This window comes from Pteropus alecto, unplaced genomic scaffold (genome assembly GCF_000325575.1).
Source record: "Pteropus alecto unplaced genomic scaffold, ASM32557v1 scaffold224, whole genome shotgun sequence".
NCBI lineage: Eukaryota > Metazoa > Chordata > Mammalia > Chiroptera > Pteropodidae > Pteropus > Pteropus alecto.
The window spans coordinates 1978741-1987086 of NW_006436289.1; positions in this window are offsets into that span (position 1 = coordinate 1978741).

The window sequence follows — 8346 nt, forward strand, 5'->3', positions numbered from 1 at the left end:
ACCACATGTGTGACTCTGTGTGTGTGTGTGCGTGTGTGAGTGTGTGTTTGTGTGTGTGTGTGTGTGTGTGTGTTAGAGAGGTCATCACACTGACAGCATTCACTGAAAGACAGAAACTGCCAAGAAGGAGGCAGAGAGAAGACTAGAATGTTGGCCACACTCTCTCTCTCCTGCCTGGTCTCTAGAATGACTAAAGGTCTTAGGAAGCTGACACATTCCTTGTCTGGAAGTTTTGATGAGCACAGAAGGAGGGCTGGATTCTGCCAGGGAGAGGCTGCTGCATCCTGTGGACCTAAGATCTCCAGGCACCACTCTGACCCTCTGATCGCCAAGGCCTGTGCTGTGATTTTTAGTCCCTTTCTTTGCTCCCTAGAATTGCACAGATCCCCTGTCTCAAAAGAGCGTATTCCTGACTCCAACAAAGCACTGCCTTCACTGTGCTATCACTGCTGGGTCTACTGTTCCTCCCCCTGTGGCCTAGAAAGCCCTCCTCACTCTGTACCTTGGGTAGGGACTTGATTCATCCCCAGGTCCCCCTGCCCAGCATCGTACCCAGTACACAATGGCATCCAGTAAACATTTGTTGGCAAGAACAAAGGAGCAGCCTTGACCTTTCTAACTACCTCTTCTAGCAAACATTTGACTACTCACCTTCCTCTGTCTCTCTTCCCTAAACCCAGTATTGCCACTCCTCCACTGTTCCCCTCTCATCCTGCAGGCTGGGGTCCTCTCACAGTGCCTCTGAAATTGCTCTCTCTGAGGTCACGAAGCACTTCCTCCCCTTCTCCTTTCCTGTGGTCCCCTGTTCCCTGCAGCACTGGCACCGATGGCCAACCCTGGAGTGCTGCCCGCAGGGCCCGCCCTGCACTCTGACTGCCCTGGGTGCAGATCACTTTCAGGGTCATGTTCAGGCTGCCATCACTTGCTTCAGTCCACAAGTTCTCACTGAGGCGTGCGGGCTAAGGCTGCTGGAGATGTAGCTAGAGCTGGGGGAGAGCAGATTTGGGGCCCGCCTCATGCAGCTTAGAGTTTAGTCCACAAGAAGGTCTCTTATATCCCCCACTGTGCATTTTCCCTGCTGCTCTGGTCCCATTTTTCTAAACACACAAACAGGCATTTCCACTTGAAAATCCCTCTGTACACTCGGAACTAGTGTTTGAAACAAGATTTTCTACTCTCATTTGCCCCCATCTGTCTCCGTCTCTGTCTCTCTTACACACACACACACACACACACACACACGTGACTTCTCCCAACAGCCCTGTTTCTATGAGGCTCACCACATCTTTCCCACTACCCAGGTTTTCCCTAAGCCTTGGTGTCGTCTTCTACGGCTCCCTCTTCTGGTCTTCCAGGTTATAATTAATCGGTGAGTCCTACGGCTTTTTCCTTTTGAATGCCCCTCCCCTCCATTCTCTGGCATACTCCCCTACCTCTTCCCTTCTGCCCTTTTCCAGGCTGAGCATTTCCATGACTTCTAGTTGTCCTTGACCTCTCTGCCCTCTCATCACCACCCTTCAGATATTGTAAGCCCCTTACTGTGGAGCCCACATGGGAGTTCTTTGTTTTCCTGCGGTCATCTCACATGGCGATAGTCGTGTGAACGTCCAGGAGCCTGTCACTCAACCCTTTGCTAAGCTCCCTGTGTGGAGCCTAATGTGGTGCCGTACTTGAGAATATGCAAAGGGAGGAGGTGGACACCTCCACAGTAATAATTGAAGCTGGAGAGTCCATCAGCACACTGAGAAGCCAAGAGCCCAGAGGCCAGAGAAAAGCAATTGAGAAGGACTTAAAATCACAGGTGTAGGGGGAACCAAAGACATGGAGTACACTGGAAAAGGTGGAGTTCCCAGGAAAGAGGCTTCTGGGCTGGGGATGAGTGATGAGCAGGTACCTCAAGTTGATGAAGAGTAGATCTGGGGTAAAAAAGCAGGAAGGGAATTAATGGGAAAACAGGGAATGGAGCTATTGTCTCTGGAGCAAAAATCGGGACTTGCGGTCTGCCAAGAATCTTTGACATTGAGAAGGTGCTGGAAAGTTAGGGCTGCACTGATATCAGAGGAGAAGAGGGAGGGCTAAGTAACCCTAGAGGCTACTGTGAGGCGACCCTACTGTCTCTTCAGCCACCACCTGGAGTGTTCTGGTTCCAGGCAGCATATGAGTGAGTGAGTGAGTGAGTGAGTGAGTGTGTGTGTGTGTGTGTGCGTGTGTGTGTGTGTGTGTAGTGGGTAGAGTGGGAAGGTGAGGAAGAGAAGCCAGACAGCTCTGACCTTACCGGTTACAAGCTGTATGAGCTCGGACAATTAATCTCTCTGAGCTTCAGCTGCATCATTGTTGTGAGGATCAAAAGAAGAAACATGTGTGAAGCCCCTAACTGGGCTCCCAGAATGTAGTCCGTGTTCAAGGGCTGCTATGTTATCACTGTTATTCAACCCAATCTCCTTCTGACTTCTAAATGTTTATTCCTACTGTTCCCTTCTTGCTAAATGGCAGAGTGTGGATGGCAGAGCTGGAGAGGCTTTGTGGATGATGTGGCCCAATATCCTCACTTCATTGGTGGGACCATAACACTCAGAGTGTAGGAGACTTGCCCAAGGCTTCCTGGGAGTTGATTCAGAGCTAAGGCTGGACCTAGCACCTGGCCAGTGATGTCTCAGAGTTTCTAGTTCAGGTTACTATAGGTAGAAACCGGTGAAATAGAGATGCAGTGGGGACCCCGACTTTGGCCCTGTTCATGGAGAACCCAGCTTGTGGGACAGAGGCCACAGAGTTTCATTCCCCTCCTGGTCCCCATGTCCTGACATTGTCTGGACAGGCTCTGCCTATAGAGGGTGAGGCTCATCACAGAGCACTGTGGGGCACTTACCATCTTCTGGCTGAAAAGCCTTCTTCATAAGTCTCTCCCTCTCTGCTGGTGTACGTGAGGGGAAAGAGAAAAGAGGGCAAATTTGCCTCTTTCCTGAAGTCCCTCTAATCTGACTGGCAAGAAAATACCATCCACCCCAGCCCAGGCCAGGCTCTGTCCAGAGAGAGCGGCAAGGGCCGCTCTCACCCTGAGACAAGTGAGCTTGTGATCCAGTGCTTGGGGCCAACTGGAGGGAGGATCATAGTTCTGCCTTGCAAGTGGCCTTGGACAAGTCACTTCACCTCTTTGGATTTCACATCCCTCACATGTGAATAAGAGGGTCAGAAAATTTCTAACAGTCTGTGATTCTAAGTCTTCGGGGAATGGTCATTTCCTTTTCTAAAGAACGTCTATGGTTTACACCCTTAGGTAGGTGTCAGGTGCTTGAACACTGGTGTGGACCACTCTGGCAGGCAAGCCCACTGAGACCTGGGCTTGTCTGATGTGGAAAAGCTGGGAGCCAGGAGAGTCGGTAATTCTGGCTTTTAGGTCTACCCTAGACCCTATGTGACTGTGGACCTCTATTTGTTATCTATAAAATGGGGATGTTGTATACCAATATAACTCACTCTGAGATCCAGCGACGATCATAGAAAGTTTTTTGGAAATGTTGAAAATTCTGTATTTCATTTGTAATGAGCGAAAGCCAACTGTTCCTTTGACTACAAGGTGGAAAGGAAAAGGCAGGCAGAAGAGATGGGCTGGCCCAGCATCCTAGGTTTTTGCTATCTGAGAAGATACCCTAAGGGTGGATCCTGCCATGCGCCTAAGCCAGCAGCTGTGTCTTCTCACCCAAGCGAGGCCCCCAGTGGCAGAGGACTGAAGCTGGACCTGTGCACACAGTGCCTCCCAAGAGCCTCCTCCTCCTACTCCAGGCATATCTCAGAGAGTAACTGGGAGGCCTATTTTATCCATTTCTGGGCCTCCACAGGGTCCGAGATGCTGAAGACTCGGCTTGATGGCTGAACATCATGGTCTTGGCCTCCTGATTCTCTCACGAATGAATGGGTTGGGTGCGGCCAAGACTGGAAGAAGATCAGGAGATTCTTCCATAGCAGCAGGGAGCATCCCCTCCAGGAACTGACCTTGTTCCAGTGGGAACGAGGCTGGGGTGGGGCTGGTTTCTTGGAACTGTCCCACTTCTCCATCCTCTTACCCCAAACCCCCAACTCTCAGCCCTGTCCAGGTGAAGAGGTCAGGAGACTGGAATGACTGGGGTGAGGGGTGATTCACAACCAAGGGCTATAGCCCCGGTAATCCCCTTCCCTCAGAACCCTTCCACACTCTCCACCAGGCACAAGCACTCTGGCCAAGGCGGCTATGATAAAAACGCTCAGCATTCATTCCTCTGCAGAGAGCTGTGTTTATGATCAAGGATGAATGTATCAGGAGGAAATGGGGAACCAGGGCTGAGATGAAGGGCAAGGACAGAGGCAGAAGCCCAGGGCCCCTTAACCTAACTGACACAGGTGGTCATGGGAGGCCTGAGGTCGGTGAAGCAGAGAACACTCTGACCTTTGGCCCCTTCATGATCCAGCATCCAGGATGATAGTGTGTCCCAGCAGGAGAGAGGCCTGAGCTGCTGAAGCTCTGAGGCACAGTGAAGTATTCTCATTTTTTTGTGTGTTTGTGTGTGTGAAGGAGGGTAGAAGCAAAGGTATAGGCTGAAGCTGCATAGGAGGCACTCAGAGAATGCACTAAAAAGAACTTCCAAAGACCAAAGGACATAGGATCAAGGAAAGCTCCTTGTTTGATGGTTTTTGGGAAAATGAAGCTCAATGTTTTCCTCCCCCATTTTCTGTTTTGAAAACTACAAAAATGATGCATGCCTGATGTAAAAACATTTGAAGAACAGATCGAGTATAACGAATTGTGGACAGTCATCTTCAAAGCCATCCGCATCCTCCTCCTGTTCCCACAGGCTACCATTGCACCTAGTATAGATCCTTCCTTATGCCCTACCTTTAAAAATATACTTGGAAATAATAGCTAGTACCTAGAACTTACTATATGCCAGACACTGCACTAAAGTTTTACATACATTATCTTATTTGAAATTCTGTAGCCATCCCTAACATACAGACAGGCTTTTTATTTGTTTATTTTTACTATAGGACTATACCAAGCATGTTGTTTTGTGGGTTGCTTTCTTATTGACTTTGTCTTGTATATCTTTCATGGAAGTTTCTATTGCTCCACTTCATTCCTTTTAATGGACATGTAGTATTCCATAGTATGGCTATACCATGGTGTATTTCATGATCCCTCATTTGTAGATATTCATAAGATTACATTTTTAAAATCAATATAAATGCTGAATCGAACATCTTTGTGCATTTGTCTTTGTGCAGAATGTGTAAAAATTCCATATGATGATTCCTTGAATGAAACTCTGGACCAAAAAATATATGCATTTTTCAGCTCGTGAGATCCTTGCACGTTTGTCCTGAGCTTAGATTTTGGAGCATTCTTTGTCTGGGGTTTCGTCCTGCCTGAACTGGGACGGAGAGACATTGGCCGAGCCCTGGCCCTTTTGCTCTGCTCTTGGAGTAGATGACCCATAGATGAAAAGCAACAGAGGAGAGGCAAAGGGAACCCACCTTCACTACTAGAGCAGTCAAGGGTACCCCCACAGGGGACCTGGAAGAGGCACTGGGCACACGAATCCTCAAAGCCCTACTGACCAAGGCCTAGGGAGCCTCTGGTGGCTCCTTTGCTGGAGGGGTTTTGATCGCTGTGTTCAGAAGGTAACCTAAAGCCAAAGGATGATCCACAATTAATTTCGTCTTTGTTTAGAATTCATGAAATGATTAGATTTTCAAAAGAGATTGACCTTCCCTTAGATGCTTGGATTTGACTGAGATTCAAAGGGTTTATTTGCATCCCCTAAGTAGTTCCACACCATGATGGGGAAGGGGAGGGGTGTTGTGTGGACAAAACCTTCAAGGCCGACTCCGGTAGGTCCATGAGAGCGGAGACTTATTTGTTTGTGTTTATTGCTGTTTCACCAATGCCTGGAATAGAGCCTGGCACCCACGCTAGGTGCTCATTACATATTTATTGAATGAATAAAAAGGCTTTGAGGGCAAAATAAAGTAACTGAGAATCCAGACTCTTGATTTACACAGACCCCAGGGACTAGCCGTGCGACTCTAAATTTCAATTGACTCATCTATAAAATGGGACTAGTAATATTTCCTAACAGTACTAACCTCATGGGATAGTTGTGAGGATTATATAACAAAAAATATTAATATAATTTTTTTAAATGACTATAAATACTTAACCAAACTTCGCAGTTTTTCCTTCTCAAATCCCTTCTAATCTCTTTTCCAGCTTATCTCATTTCTCTTGAACATTGTAACTGTCTGAGAATGTGCCCAACATCATATTTTTTCTATCCGTTGGGCACCAAGATCAGAGTGTTGTACCCTTTAGATCAGTGGGGTACGAAGCCATGGGGCAGGGTGGTGGGGTGAGGGAGCCCCACCACTATTGCCATCTGCTCTCTGCAGAACATCCCTTGTTCCTTCACCTACATGTCCTTGTGTCCACGTCCTGCCCCCACATGAGTCTCCTTTGCTCTGATTTGACCGTCTGGGTCCTCATCGGTCTGGGCATCTCCAACTATTGAACCGGCTCCTCACTTGTGAGGCCTCAGCTCTGCTTCAATTCCAACCACTGGGACCCCGGTTGGCATTGATGGGTCCAAAGAATCTGTGAATAGGATGGGATGATGTCTCCTGACTCATTCTACAGAACAGAGAGGAGAGAGTAACCATTACTATCACCTACTATTTGCCAGGCACTGAACTAAAAGGGTTCACTTCTGGCTATTACCTGATTCCTCATCTGAGAGGTAAACATGAGGAGAAAAGTGGGTCTATGAGAGTCGAGGTCATCAACCCAAGGTTACATAGCTGGCAGGTGTCAGAGCCAAGGTCTGCACCTGGGTCAGGGTATAACCAGGTGTTCTAGAGTGCAGGGGTTTGCTCGCTGCAGCTCTGCTTGTCAGGCACCCCCTTTCAGTCCTGAACATATTGCTCTGGCAGCCCCATCTTCCAGAGCTATGCGTGGCCCTGGAAGAAGAGAGGCTGAAATCTTATATAATTACCTAAATCATGGCTCCTAAATGGCCTCTGATTACAGCACTAAAGCAGCTTTCTGCAGTGCGGCCTTAGCTCTCCTGAATAGAGCTGTGGCCACTTTGTATGGGATTCTTTTTTTTTCTTTTAAAGCGAAGGAGATGGCTTATCCGCATGCAAAGTAGGTCAGAACCTTAGCAAAGATCTTTTCAAACACTTGGCTTTTTTGAAGTCCTGCTACGGAACTCCTTTTGTTTCTCCTGCCTTTGCCTCTTCCCTCCCGCCCTTCTTCTTCCAAAGGCTCAACGACATCAAATGGCTCTAACCAACAGCGACAGCGAGAGCTGCACACGGTAAGCTCAATTATAAATAATGCTCTGCTAGCCCAGCTGGGCCAAGAGTGCCAACTGCAGCCAGACTGCCTCCGTCCAGCGCCTCCCAGCCCTAAGCCACTTTTACCACATCACAGGCACCTGGCTACTATGCCCTCAAAAAATATGCCCTTGCCCTTGGTCCCACTAGCTCAGCTGAGGAATGGCCAGAAGGGATTACACCTATGCCTGGGAGCCATTGGCTTGAGTTTGTGGTGCTCATTATTAATTCAAACTTGCAAAAGGCTTTAGATCCAATGGGAAATCAACTGAGCTGGAACAGTTTGGTGCTTTGCCTAATGGCCTGCTATTTTGGGGGTTATTTCTCTCCCATTTGCTCTTACTTTTTCAGTCCCCCAGCCCCACTCTCACCAACTGTAGGTAGAAATTAGCAGGAGTTGTGTAGGCACTGTGGATACTTTTCGGTAGGATGATGTTTACAAAGGTGGCCACAACCAATATGACTTGAGACCCTCACCCCACTCTTGATGAGCAGGCACTCGGGCCCCATTTAACAGCACAGGAAACCAGGCGTCAGAGCTGAGTGAGGTGACTGCTGCCACTGAAGACTGCAGAGCTGAACAGGACAGCTCAGGGGCTAGAACCCAAGTCTGCTGACTCTGGGGATCTTTTCCTTAACCCTCATTGATTGGGGGAGGAAATTGAGGGTGTGTGTGTGTGTGTGTGTGTGTGTGTGTGTGTGTGTGTGTGTGTCTTCGCTAAAGGAGAGGCTAGTGATCAAGGCGAATTTGCTTTTTGCATGTGGTTATGGTCTCATCCTGGAGTTCAGTGGGATTCCAACCCAAAAGAATCTCCTTCAACCACATTCTACCCTCTCTGGACTTGGCAGGAGAAAATCCTCATTTCGTCATTTCCTGCCACCTTTCTCCTGTCAGCCTCAGTCTGAGTCCAAAGGGCAAGTAATCTTCCAGGAAGGTCAGTGTCTTCAGAGGTATTTAGAAGGGGCATTGCTATAGACACTACA